We start from the raw sequence: 14,543 nt of genomic DNA on the forward strand, positions 1-14,543 counted from the left end.
GTCTGTGATCATCCACCAAGCCAGGGGACCTGTATTCTGTCCTATGTCTGTGTTCATCCACGAAGCCAGGGGACCTGTATTCTGTCCCATGTCTGTGTTCGTCCACGAAGCCAGGGGACCTGTATTCTGTCCCATGTCTGTGTTCGTCCACCAAGCCAGGGGACCTGTATTCTGTCCCATGTCTGTGTTCGTCCACCAAGCCAGGGGACCTGTATTCTGTCCCATGTCTGTGATCATCCACCAAGCCAGGGGACCTGTATTCTGTCCTATGTCTGTGTTCGTCCACGAAGCCAGGGGACCTGTATTCTGTCCCATGTCTGTGTTCGTCCACCAAGCCAGGGGACCTGTATTCTGTCCCATGTCTGTGATCATCCACCAAGCCAGGGGACCTGTATTCTGTCCTATGTCTGTGTTCGTCCACGAAGCCAGGGGACCTGTATTCTGTCCCATGTCTGTGTTCGTCCACCAAGCCAGGGGACCTGTATTCTGTCCCATGTCTGTGTTCGTCCACCAAGCCAGGGGACCTGTATTCTGTCCCATGTCTGTGTTCGTCCACCAAGCCAGGGGACCTGTATTCTGTCCCATGTCTGTGATCATCCACCAAGCCAGGGGACCTGCATTCTGTCCCATGTCTGTGTTCGTCCACCAAGCCAGGGGACCTGTATTCTGTCCCATGTCTGTGATCATCCACCAAGCCAGGGGACCTGTATTCTGTCCCATGTCTGTGTTCGTCCACCAAGCCAGGGGACCTGTATTCTGTCCCATGTCTGTGTTCGTCCACGAAGCCAGGGGACCTGTATTCTGTCCCATGTCTGTGTTCGTCCACCAAGCCAGGGGACCTGTATTCTGTCCCATGTCTGTGTTCGTCCACGAAGCCAGGGGACCTGTATTCTGTCCCATGTCTGTGTTCGTCCACGAAGCCAGGGGACCTGTATTCTGTCCCATGTCTGTGTTCGTCCACCAAGCCAGGGGACCTGTATTCTGTCCCATGTCTGTGTTCGTCCACCAAGCCAGGGGACCTGTATTCTGTCCCATGTCTGTGTTCGTCCACCAAGCCAGAGGACCTGTATTCTGTCCCATGTCTGTGTTCGTCCACCAAGCCAGGGGACCTGTATTCTGTCCCATGTCTGTGTTCGTCCACCAAGCCAGGGGACCTGTATTCTGTCCCATGTCTGTGTTCGTCCACCAAGCCAGGGGACCTGTATTCTGTCCCATGTCTGTGTTCGTCCACCAAGCCAGGGGACCTGTATTCATTCATATCATATATTCATTGGAATGAAATCCACAGTAAACTTGCTTTGCAGTACACCAGCGACACTGACACGCCCACGCCTCACCCTTCCCTCACTACCTCAAGGTCTGGAAACCACCCGGCATCGTTGTCCCTCGCTTCAGAAGGGCGTCGGTGAGTGACTGATGACCCGTACTGTACCCTCGTCGTGGATCTTCGCTACAAGGGAGAGAGAGAGAGAGAGAGAGAGAGAGAGAGAGAGAGAACTTGGGAAAAAGAGATCTGGTTCCATGTCACCAGTCTTCTCATCTTGGTCTTCCCTCCTGGGGAAGTATGAAGACAAGATCAAGGCTACTTGTATCGTACCTCCTGGCCTGTCTGTGTACCCAGACCCAGGCACGTTGCAGCCTCCGGCGTAGATCACTGACCTGAAGCTGCTTCTGATCTTCCCACCCACTCCAGCAGCGAGTCCTGGAGTCTGGAACTGCACCAGGGGAAGCTCCAGTGGCCTGAAGCTGCTTCTGACCTTCCCACCCACTCCAGCAGCAGGTCCTGGAGCCTGGAACTGTTCCAGGGAAGCTCCAGTGGCCTGAAGCTGCTTCTGATCTTCCCACCCACTCCAGCAGCAGGTCCTGGAGTCTGGAACTGCACCAGGGGAAGCTCCAGTGGCCTGAAGCTGCTTCTGATCTTCCCACCCACTCCAGCAGCAGGTCCTGGAGTCTGGAACTGCACCTGGGGAAGCTTCAGTGATTCAAGGAAACCTTCTCTACTGGTGGTGACGTCACATACTGTATTCTGAAATTTTTTGCTTCCATACCTAACGCACCCTGCCTTAAGCTTAGTACTGTACATAATGTACCCTGCCTTAAGCTTAGTACTGTACCTAATGTACCCTGCCTTAAGCTTAGTACTGTACCTAATGTACCCTGCCTTAAGCTTAGTACTGTACCTAATATACCCCGCCTTAAGCTTAATACAGTACCTAATGTACCCTGCCTTAAGCTTAATACAGTACCTAATGTACCCTGCCTTAAGCTTGATACAGTACCTAATGTACCCTGCCTTAAGCTTAGTACTTTACCTAATGTACCCTGCCTTACGCTTAGTACTGTACCTAATGTACCCTGCCTTAAGCTTAGTACTTTACCTAATATACCCCGCCTTAAGCTTAGTACCGTACCTAATGTACCCCTGCCTTAAGCTTCGTAGCGTACCTAATGTACCCTGCCTTAAGCTTAGTACCGTACCTAATGCACCCTGCCTTAAGCTTAGTACCGTACCTAATGTACCCTGCCTTAAGCTTAGTACCGTACCTAATGTACCCTGCCTTAAGCTTAGTACCGTACCTAATGTACCCTGCCTTAAGCTTAGTACTGTACCTAATGTACCCTGCCTTAAGCTTCGTAGCGTACCTAATGTACCCTGCCTTAATCTTAGTACTTTACCTAATGTACCCTGCCTTAAGCTTAGTACCGTACCTAATGTACCCTGCTTTAAGCTTAGTACTGTACCAAATGTACCCCCCCTTGCCTTAAGCTTAGCACCGTACCTAATGTACCCTGCCTTAAGCTTAGTACCGTACCTAATGTATCCTCCCTTAAGCTTAGTACCATATTTAATGTACCCTGCCTTAAGCTTAGTACCGTACCTAATATACCCTGCCTTAAGCTTAGTACCGTATTTAATGTACCCTGCCTTAAGCTTAGTACCGTACCTAATATACCCTGCCTTAAGCTTAGTACTGTACCGAATATATCCTGCCTTAAGCTTAGTACCGTATTTAATGTACCCTGCCTTAAGCTTAGTACCGTACCTAATGTACCCTACCTTAAGCTTAGTACCGTACCTAATGTACCCTGCCTTAAGCTTAGTACCGTACCTAATGTACCCTGCCTTAATCTTGGTACCTTACCGAAAGTAAACTCACCCTAACTATCTACAGTTCAATGGTATGTCCACAAACTAGATCTTGTGTTCAGGTTTGGTCACCCTACTTGAAAAAGTATAAGTAAAGATATATAGACAGAATAATATAGGAGAAAAGGCGATCAAAGTCTTTCCTGGACTGATTCCCTACCTCACAGGAGCCGTTAGATGACCTTAGCTTAACTGAGAATTGAGAAGGTTCAGATGTGACTTGATACAGATGTTCGAGAATATCGAATCCTTCACAGTAAAATTCGACAATCGGATTGCATACGTTATCATAGATACGAACTCGTTGGCAAGACTATAGATTCGAATGAGTGATATTACTTGAGGGAAATCACTTTTCCTTTATAGGATGTTAGATATATGGTAATGATTATACCAAAATCAGTGGCTGAAAGCGGTAACATAAGTGTTTAGAAATGAAACTGACAAATGATTGGCTTCTGGTACACGATTGATGATGTCTGTGTCTCCCTAAGTTTAAGTTTAGCAACCATCTCTCGTCTCACGTCTCACAGTGATATATCCTCTCCGTGTAGTTTTTTCTGCTCTCTACACACTGAGCTCTGTATTTTTCATTTTTTTCCACAATGGCAAACACCTTCGATAAGATTAAGAAGTTCGGTGATGTTCCTCATCCTCTATATAGCCATGCACAGTTAGAGTGCGTGATGTCTCCATGGTTGTTTCATTTGTTTATGGATGAGGTTGTTAGGGAGGTGAATGCAAGAGTTTTGGAAAGAGGGGCAAGTATGAAGTCTGTTGTGGATGAGAGAGCTGGGTGAGTCAGTTGTTGTTCGCTGATGATACAGCGCTGGTGGCTGATTCATGTGAGAAACTGCAGAAGCTGGTGACTGAGTTTGGTAAAGTGTGTGAAATAAGAAAGCTGAGTGCAAATGTGAATCAGAGCAAGGTTATAAGGTAGAGCAGGATTGAAGGACAAGTCAACGGGGAGGTAAGTTTGAATGGAGAAAAACTGGATGAAGTAAAGTGTTTTAGCTATCTGGGAATGGATTTGGCAGCGGATTAAACCATGGAAGCGGAACTGAGTCACAGGATGAGGGAGGGAGCGAAGGTTCTGGGAGCGTTGAAGAATGTGTGGAAATCGAGAACATTATCTCGGAAAGCTCAATTGGTTATGTTTGAAGGGACAGTGGTTCCAACAATATTATATGGTTGTGAGGCATGGGCTATAGAGAAGGTTGTGCGAAGGAGGGTGAATATGCTGGAAATGAGATGTTTGAGAATAATATATGGTGTGAGGTGGTTTGATCAAGTAATAATAGGGTAAGAGAGATGTGTGGTAATAAAAAGAGTGTGGCTGAGAGAGCAGAAGAGGGTGTTTTGAAATAGGTTTGGTCACATGGAGAGAATGAGTGAGGAAAGATTGACAAAGAGGATGTATGTGTCAGATGTGGAGGGAACGAGAAGTGGGAGACCTAATTGGAGGTGGAAGGATGGAGTGAAAGAGATTTTGAGCGATCGGTGCCTGAACGTGCAGGAGGGTGAAAGGTGTGCAAGAAATAGAGTAAACTGGAACGATGTGGTATACCGGGGTGGACGTGCTGTCAATGGATTGAACAAGGGCATGTGAAACGTCTGGGGTAAACCATGGAAATTTCTGTGGGGCCTGGATGTGGAAAGGGAGCTGTGGTTTCGGTGCATTATACATGACAGCTAGAGACTGAGTGTGAACGAATGTGGCCTTTGTTGTCTTTTCCTAGCGCTACCTCGCGCGCGTGCGGGGGGAGGGGGCTGTCATTTCATGTGTGGCGGGGTGGCGACGAGAATGAATAAAGACAGCAAGTGTGAATTATGTACATATGTATATATGTATATGTCTGCGTATGTATATATAAATATATATATATATATATATATATATATATATATATATATATATATATATATATATATATATATATATATATATATTATCCCTGGGGATAGAGGAGAAAGAATACTTCCCACGCATTCCCTGCGTGTCGTAGAAGGCGACTAAAAGGGGAGGGAGCGGGTGGCTGGAAATCCTCCCCTCTCGTTTTTTTTTTAATTTTCCAAAAGAAGGAACAGAGAAGGGGGCCAGGTGAGGATATTCCCTCTAAGGCCCAGTCCTCTGTTCTTAACGCTACCTCGCTAATGCGGGAAATGGCGAATAGTATGAAAGAAAGAAAGATATATATATATTATATATTATACTTTGTCGCTGTCTCCCGCGTTTGCGAGGTAGCGCAAGGAAACAGACGAAAGAAAGAAATGGCCCAACCCCCCCCATACACATGTATATACATACGTCCACACACGCAAATATACATACCTACACAGCTTTCCATGGCTTACCCCAGACGCTTCACATGCCCTGATTCAATCCACTGACATATATATATATATATATATATATATATATATATATATATATATATATATATATATATATATATATATATATATATATATGAATACGTTAGAATGTATAGGTATGTATAAGTGCGTGTGTGGACGTGTATGTATATGCATGTGTATGTGGGTGGGTTGGGCCATTCTTCTATTTCCTTGCGCTACCTCGCTGAAACGGGAGACAGCGACAAAGTATAATGAATATATAGATATAATGAATATATGTATATATATATATATATATATATATATATATATATATATATATATATATATATATATATATATATATATATATATATATATATATATATATATATATATATATATTTAAAACACGCTCTTTTTATTTCCACACATCTCTCTTACCCTTACATTACTTACTCGATCAAACCACCTCACACCACACATAGTCCTCAAACATCTCATTTCAAGCACATCCACCCTTCTGCGCACAACTCTATCCATTGCCCACGCCTCGCAACCACACAACATTGTTGGAACCACAATTCCTTCAAACATACCCATTTTTGCTTTCCGAGATAATGTTCTCGACTTCCAAACATTCCTCAAGGCTCCCAAGATTTTCGCCCCCTCCCCCACCCTATGATTCACTTCCGCTTCCATGGTTCCATCCGCTGCCAGATCCACCCCCAGATATCTAAAGCACTTTACTTCCTTCAATTTTTCTCCATTCAAACTTACCTCCCAATTGACTTGACCTTCAACACTACTGTACCTAATAACCTTGCTCTTATTCACATTTACTCTTAACTTTCTTCTTTCACACACTTTACCAAACTCAGTCACCAGCTTCTGCAGTTTCTCACATGAATCAGCCACCAGCGCTGTATCATCAGCGAACAACAACTGACTCACTTCCCAAGCTCTCTCATCCCCAACAGACTTCATACTTGCCCCTCTTTCCAAAACTCTTGCATTCACCTCCCTAACAACCCCATCCGTAAACAAATTAAACAACCATGGAAACATCACACACCCCTGCCGCAAACCTATATTCACTGAGAACCAATCACTTTCCTCTCTTCCTACACGTACACATGCCTTACATCCTCGATAAAAACTTTTCACTGCTTCTAACAACTTGCCTCCCACACCATATATTTTTAGCACCTTCCACAGAGCATCTCTATCAACTCTATCATATGTCTTCTCCAGATCCATAAATGCTACATACAAATCCATTTGCTTTTCTAAGTATTTCTCACATACATTCTTCAAAGCAAACACCTGATCCACACATCCTCTACCACTTCTGAAACCACACTGCTCTTCCCCAATCTGATGCTCTGTACATGCCTTCACCCTCTCAATCAATACCCTCCCATATAATTTACCAGGAATACTCAACAAACTTATACCTCTTCAATTTGAGCACTCACTCTTATCCCCTTTGCCTTTGTACAATGGCACTATGCACGCATTCCGCCAATCCTCAGGCCCTCACCATGAATCATACATACATTAAATAGCCTTACCAACCAGTCAACAATACAGTCACCCCCTTTTTCTAATAAATTCCACTGCAATACCATCCAAACCTGTTGCCTTGCCGGCTTTCATCTTCCGCAAAGCTTTTACTACCTCTTCTCTGTTTACCAAATCATTTTCCCTAACCCTCTCACTTTGCACACCACCTCGACCAAAACACCCTATATCTGCCACTCTATCATCAAACACATTCAACAAGCCTTCAAAATACTCACTCCATCTCCTTCTCACATCACCACTACTTGTTATCACCTCCCCATTAGCCCCCTTCACTGAAGTTCCCATTTGCTCCCTTGTCTTACGCACTTTATTTACTTCCTTCCAGAACATCTTTTTATTCTCCCTAAAATTTAATGATATTCTCTAACCCCAAATCTCATTTGCCCTCTTTTTTACCTCTTGCACCTTTCTCTTGACCTCCTGTCTTTCTTTTATACATCTCCCACTCAATTGCATTTTTTCCCTGCAAAAATCGTCCAAATGCCTCTCTCTTCTCTTTCACTAATAATCTTACTTCTTCATCCCACCACTCACTACCCTTTCTAATCAACCCACCTCCCACTCTTCTCATGCCACAAGCATCTTTTTCGCAAGCCATCACTGCTTCCCTAAATACATCCCATTCCTCCCCCACTCCCCTTACCACCTTTGTTCTCACCTTTTTCCATTCTGTACTCAGTCTCTCCTGGTACTTCCTCACACAAGTCTCCTTCCCAAGCTCACTTACTCTCACCACCCTCTTCACCCCAACATTCTCTCTTCTTTTCTGAAAACCCCCACAAATCTTCACCTTCGCCTCCACAAGATAATGATCAGACATCCCTCCAGTTGCACCTCTCAGCACATTAACATCCAAAAGTCTCTCTTTCGCGCGCCTGTCAATTAACACGTAATCCAATAACGCTCTCTGGCCATCTCTCCTACTTACATACGTATACTTATGTATATCTCGCTTTTTAAACCAGGTATTCCCAATCACCAGTCCTTTTTCAGCGCATAGATCTACCAGCTCTTCACCATTTCCATTTACAACACTGACACCCCATGTAAACCAATTATTCCCTCAACTGCCACATTACCCACCTTTGCATTCAAATCACCCATCACTATAACCCGGTCTTGTGCATCAAAACTACTAACACACTCATTCAGCTGCTCCTAAACACTTGCCTCTCATGATCTTTCTTCTCATGCCAAGGTGCATATGCAACAATAATCACCCATCTCTCTCCATCAACTTTCAGTTTTACCCATATTAATCTAGAATTTACTTTCTTACATTCTATCACATACTCCCACACCTCCTGTTTAAGGAGTAGTGCTACTCCTTCCCTTGCTCTTGTCCTCTCACTAACCCCTGACTTTACTCCCAAGACATTCCCAAACCACTCTTCCCCTTTACCCTTAAGCTTCGTTTCACTCAGAGCCAAAACATCCAGGTTCCTTTCCTCAAACATACTACCTATCTATCCTTTTTTCACATCTTGGTTACATCCACACACATTTAGACACCCCAATCTGAGCCTTCGAGGAGGATGAGCACTCACCGTGTGACTCCTTCTTCTGTTTCCCATTTTAGAAAGTTAGAATACAAGGAGGGGAGGATATCCGGCCCCCCGCTCCCGTCCCCTCTAGTCGCCTTCTACGACACGTGAGGAATACGTGGGAAGTATTCTTTCTCCCCTATCCCCAGGGATAATATATATATATATATATATATATATATATATATATATATATATATATATATATATATATATATATATATATATATATATATATAAATATATATATATATATATATATATATATATATATATATATATATATATATATATATATATATATATATATATATATATATATATTATCCCTGAGTGTGAACGAATGGGGCCTCTGTTGTCTTTTCCGAGCGCTACCTCGCACACATGAGGGGGAGGGGGATGGTATTCCATGTGCGGCGAGGTGGCGATGGGAATGAATAAAGGCAGACGGTGTGAATTGTGTGCATGGGTGTATATGTATGTGTCTGTGTGTGTATATATATATGTGTACATTGAGATGTATAGCTATGTATATTTCCGTGAGTGGACGTGTATGTATATACATGTGTATGGAGGTGGGTTGGGCCATTTCGTCTGTTTCCTTGCGCTACCTCGCAAACGCGGGAGACAGCGACAAAGCAAAATAAATAAATAGATAAATGAATATATATACATATATATATATATATATATATATATATATATATATATATATATATATATATATATATATATACATATATATATATATATATATATTTTTTATTATACTTTGTCGCTGTCTCCCGCGTTTGCGAGGTAGCGCAAGGAAACAGACGAAAGAAATGGCCCAACCCCCCCCCCCATACACATGTATATACATACGTCCACACACGCAAATATACATACCAACACAGCTTTCCATGGCTTACCCCAGACGCTTCACATGCCCTGCTTCAATCCACTGACAGCACGTCAACCCCGGTATACCACATCGCTCCAATTCACTCTATTCCTTGCCCTCCTTTCACCCTCCTGCATGTTCAGGCCCCGATCACACAAAATCTTTTTCACTCCATCTTTCCACCTCCAATTTGGTCTCCCTCTTCTCCTTGTTCCCTCCACCTCCGACACATATGTCCTCTTGGTCAATCTTTCCTCACTCATCCTCTCCATGTGCCCAAACCACTTCAAAACACCCTCTTCTGCTCTCTCAACCACGCTCTTTCTATTTCCACACATCTCTCTTACCCTTACGTTACTCACTCGATCAAACCACCTCACACCACACATTGTCCTCAAACATCTCATTTCCAGCACATCCATCCTCCTGCGCACAACTCTATCCATAGCCCACGCCTCGCAACCATACAACATTGTTGGAACCACTATTCCTTCAAACATACCCATTTTTGCTTTCCGAGATAATGTTCTCGACTTCCACACATTCTTCAAGGCCCCCAGGATTTTCGCCCCCTCCCCCACCCTATGATCCACTTCCGCTTCCATGGTTCCATCCGCTGACAGATCCACTCCCAGATATCTAAAACACTTCACTTCCTCCAGTTTTTCTCCATTCAAACTCACCTCCCAATTGACTTGACCCTCAACCCTACTGTACCTAATAACCTTGCTCTTATTCACATTTACTCTTAACTTTCTTCTTCCACACACTTTTCCAAACTCAGTCACCAGCTTCTGCAGTTTCTCACATGAATCAGCCACCAGCGCTGTATCATCAGCGAACAACAACTGACTCACTTCCCAAGCTCTCTCATCCCCAACAGACTTCATACTTGCCCCTCTTTCCAAAACTCTTGCATTTACCTCCCTAACAACCCCATCCATAAACAAATTAAACAACCATGGAGACATCACCCACCCCTGCCGCAAACCTACATTCACTGAGAACCAATCACTTTCCTCTCTTCCTACACGTACACATGCCTTACATCCTCGATAAAAACCTTTTCACTGCTTCTAACAACTTTCCTCCCACACCATATATTTTTAATACCTTCCACAGAGCATCTCTATCAACTCTATCATATGCCTTCTCCAGATCCATAAATGCTACATACAAATCCATTTGCTTTTCTAAGTATCTCTCACATACATTCTTCAAAGCAAACACCTGATCCACACATCCTCTACCACTTCTGAAACCACACACAATATATATATATATATATATATATATATATATATATATATATATATATATATATATATATATATATATATATATATATATATATATATATATGGAGCGGGGGGCTGGAAATCCTCCCCTCTCGTTTTTTCTTTTTTTTTTTTTTCAATTTTCCAAAAGAAGGAACAGAGAATTGGGCCAGGTGAGGGTATTCCCTCAAAGGCCCAGTCCTCTGTTCTCAACGCTACCTCGCTAATGCGGGAAATGGCGAATAGTTTGAAAGAAAGAAGAAATATATATATATATATATATATATATATATATATATATATATATATATATATATATATATATATATATATATATATATATATATATACTCGTAGGTGTCACCGGACTCCGCCTGTACGAGGTAGAGTGCCCTTGGATCTACCACCAGGATTCTTTCAAAGAAATTGGTCCTGGGGTAATTATGAATGCTATATGATATTACAAGTATGTATGTACTGGTATATATACAACTGGTTATGTATATACTGGTATATACAACTGTTATGTATGTACTGGTAAATATTTACTTGTACTCAATCTTCTTAGGTCAACAAACGAGAGATCCTGAGCACATCTACATAGCAGAGAGAGAAAATATGTAATTTTCCTACATATTTGTCGAGTCAGTACTGTCAACATAATCAGTTGACTTCATTATCAACAGCTGACGCGCTATGTGGTGTGGGAGGAGGGGTGAGCACCACATGGGAAGGGGAGATGTTGTTTTATGTTACTGCCATATGAGGAAACAAGGTTAAGACTAATAAAGTGGCGTGGCGGCCAGAATTAGTCTGCTGCATCACGGAAATGAAAAAATCATCCGTCAAAATTTCATGGAAGTTGCATACGATTTTCAGACGTGCAACATAATACAGACACAGATTATAACTCCACCGTCAGTATACAACCTATATTTTTTTCTTCACAAGATGGCAATCACTTTCTACCAAGGTTATTTTACTGGGTACAAGACCTTCGTTCTTAAAATAATCCAAAAGTTCATTTCTATTGTGAATATAAGATTTCTCTGATGATCACTCATACGACGTGTCCAGGTACCACGGTGGTCGCTGTCTGAGAAATGTCCACACCTGTTACTACCTGACATGTGAACCGTTCCCTGTTAACACAGTTCTGGCCACTTTCACTCTGTTCTGCCAAGTTATGAGTAAGAACATAAAGGCAATTTCTCACACAGCAGCTGGACTCTGCCTCACCAGTGACCGAGTCAGCTGTTGCATCACCAACATTGTATATAACAAATCACAACATTTATGTTATGTCTTTTGAATAGACGGTAATTGTCCCGTCACACAACCTACTGCTCTCTGGCTTGTTTGCTTCGTATCGTTCGCTTTCCCTCACAGCTCCGCAAAACCTGTTACTCTTTACCTTATCTTACTACAAGACTCACCCACCACTCACTGCTACACCACAGAAGTTCCACGACACAGTAAGACTCACATGTGTGAGGGCACGGGAAAGATTCAGTTTGCTTTCCGTAATATATATATTTTTCTTTTTCTTTCAAACTATATAGCCATTTCCTATATATCTAGTATATATAAGAATCCTCCCCTCCTTGTATTAACTTCTAAGGGAAACAGAAGAAGGAGTCACGCGGGGAGTGCTCATCCTCCTCGAAGGCTCAGAGTGGGGTGCCTAAATGTGTGTGGATGTAACCAAGATGTGAAAAAAGGAGAGATAGGTAGTATGTTTGAGGAAAGGAACCTGGATGTTTTGGCTCTGAGTGAAACGAAGCTCAAGGGTAAAGGGGAAGAGTGGTTTGGGAATGTCTGGGGAGTAAAGTCAGGGGTTAGTGAGAGGACAAGAGCAAGGGAAGGAGTAGCAATACTCCTGAAACAGGAGTTGTGGGAGTATGTGATAGAGTGTAAGAAAGTAAATTCTCGATTAATATGGGTAAAACTGAAAGTTGATGGAGAGAGGTGGGTGATTATTGGTGCATATGCACCTGGGCATGAGAAGAAAGATCAAGAGAGGCAAGTGTTTTGGGAGCAGCTGAATGAGTGTGTTAGTGGTTTTGATGCACGAGACCGGGTTATAGTGATGGGTGATTTGAATGCAAAGGTGAGCAATGTGGCAGTTGAGGGAATAATTGGTATACATGGGGTGTTCAGTGTTGTAAATGGAAATGGTGAAAAGCTTGTAGATTTATGTGCTGAAAAAGGACTGATGATTTTTGAATACCTGGTTTAAAAAGCGAGATATACATAAGTATACTTATGTAAGTAGGAGAGATGGCCAGAGAGCGTTATTGGATTACGTGTTAATTGACAGGCGTGCGAAAGAGAGACTTTTAGATGTTAATGTGCTGAGAGGTGCAACTGGAGGGATGTCTGATGATCATCTTGTGGAGGCTAAGGTGAAGATTTGTATGGGTTTTCAGAAAAGAAGAGTGAATGTTGGGGTGAAGAGGGTGGTGAGAGTAAGTGAGCTTGAGAGGGAGACCTGTGTGAGGAAGTACCAGGAGAGACTGAGTACAGAATGGAAAAAGGTGAGAACAATGGAAGTAAGGGGAGTGGGGGAGGAATGGGATGTATTTAGGGAATCAGTGATGGATTGCGCAAAAGATGCTTGTGGCATGAGAAGAGTGGGAGGTGGGTTGATTAGAAAGGGTAGTGAGTGGTGGGATGAAGAAGTAAGAGTATTAGTGAAAGAGAAGAGAGAGGCATTTGGACGATTTTTGCAGGGAAAAAATGCAGTTGAGTGGGAGATGTATAAAAGAAAGAGACAGGAGGTCAAGAGAAAGGTGCAAGAGGTGAAAAAAAGGGCAAATGAGAGTTGGGGTGAGAGAGTATCATTAAATTTTAGGGAGAATAAAAAGATGTTCTGGAAGGAGGTAAATAAAGTGCGTAAGACAAGGGAGCAAATGGGAACTTCAGTGAAGGGCGCAAATGGGGAGGTGATAACAAGTAGTGGTGATGTGAGAAGGAGATGGAGTGAGTATTTTGAAGGTTTGTTGAATGTGTTTGATGATAGAGTGGCAGATATAGGGTGTTTTGGTCGAGGTGGTGTGCAAAGTGAGAGGGTTAGGGAAAATGATTTGGTAAACAGAGAAGAGGTAGTGAAAGCTTTGCGGAAGATGAAAGCCGGCAAGGCAGCAGGTTTGGATGGTATTGCAGTGGAATTTATTAAAAAAGGGGGTGACTGTATTGTTGACTGGTTGGTAAGGTTATTTAATGTATGTATGACTCATGGTGAGGTGCATGAGGATTGGCGGAATGCGTGCATAGTGCCATTGTACAAAGGCAAAGGGGATAGAGTGAGTGCTCAAATTACAGAGGTATAAGTTTGTTGAGTATTCCTGGTAAATTATATGGGAGGGTATTGATTGAGAGGGTGAAGGCATGTACAGAGCATCAGATTGGGGAAGAGCAGTGTGGTTTCAGAAGTGGTAGAGGATGTGTGGATCAGGTGTTTGCTTTGAAGAATGTATGTGAGAAATACTTAGAAAAGCAAATGGATTTGTATGTAGCATTTATGGATCTGGAGAAGGCATATGATAGAGTTGATAGAGATGCTCTGTGGAAGGTATTAAGAATATATGGTGTGGGAGGAAAGTTGTTAGAAGCAGTGAAAAGTTTTTATCGAGGATGTAAGGCATGTGTACGTGTAGGAAGAGAGGAAAGTGATTGGTTCTCAGTGAATGTAGGTTTGCGGCAGGGGTGTGTGATGTCTCCATGGTTGTTTAATTTGTTTATGGATGGGGTTGTTAGGGAGGTAA

The sequence above is a fragment of the Panulirus ornatus genome, chromosome 72, assembly GCF_036320965.1.
Source record: "Panulirus ornatus isolate Po-2019 chromosome 72, ASM3632096v1, whole genome shotgun sequence".
Taxonomy (NCBI): domain Eukaryota; kingdom Metazoa; phylum Arthropoda; class Malacostraca; order Decapoda; family Palinuridae; genus Panulirus; species Panulirus ornatus.